Genomic DNA, 809 nt, shown 5'->3' with positions numbered 1-809 from the left:
GCAGCTACACCTTCGCACGCAAGGAAGTGCGTCCGGGCAAAAAAAAACGATTCGCCCCCCTGACAGCTGGGACCCAGTAGCTACACCTTCGCACGCAAGGAAGTGCGTACGGGCAAAAAAAAACGATTCGCCCCCTGACTGCTGGGACCCACCAGCTACATCTTCGCAGGCAAGGAGGTTCCTGACAGTCAGGACCCACCTGGTCGAAGCGTACGTAGCGTTGTCATCCTGGTTGTGAACGTGTACGTACATACTAGTCGATGTAGAGGCACGCACGTGTCGTAGTAGAGGCGCACACGTTTCGTAGTAGAGGCGCACACGTAGCATGTACATGTACGTACACCGGCGAGGGTGCAAGAAAGAAAATACGGCCACGTACGTACATACGGGCAGGGTCTCTAACGCCTACTCGCGCATACGCACATGTCTAGGTCGGAACGGAGAAACATCGTCGTCGTCGTGTTCATGGGGAGGCAATGGAATGCGTCGTGTTCATCGGGAGGCAATGGAACGCGTCGGAGCCAACCGACTGGGTCGGAACGGAATGCGTGGTCGTGTTCATCGGGAGGGCTTGGACGGAACAGGCGATGCAATAGAGGCCTGGTGTACCGCACAACGGAGGAAACGGCCTTGTGTTCGACCGGCCACGTTCGAAACGGGATCCCGTTCATCGGGAGGGGTCTGGCGTACCGCAAAACGGAGGAAACGGACCTCCTACGGTCGAAACGGGGTCCTGTTGATCGGGAGGGCCCTGGCGTACCGCAAAACGGAGGAAATGGACCTCCTATGGTCAAAATGGGGGTCCTGTT

This window comes from Triticum dicoccoides, chromosome 3B (genome assembly GCF_002162155.2).
Source record: "Triticum dicoccoides isolate Atlit2015 ecotype Zavitan chromosome 3B, WEW_v2.0, whole genome shotgun sequence".
In the NCBI taxonomy this organism is placed as follows: Eukaryota; Viridiplantae; Streptophyta; class Magnoliopsida; order Poales; family Poaceae; genus Triticum; species Triticum dicoccoides.
This window is presented reverse-complemented; position numbering follows the sequence as displayed.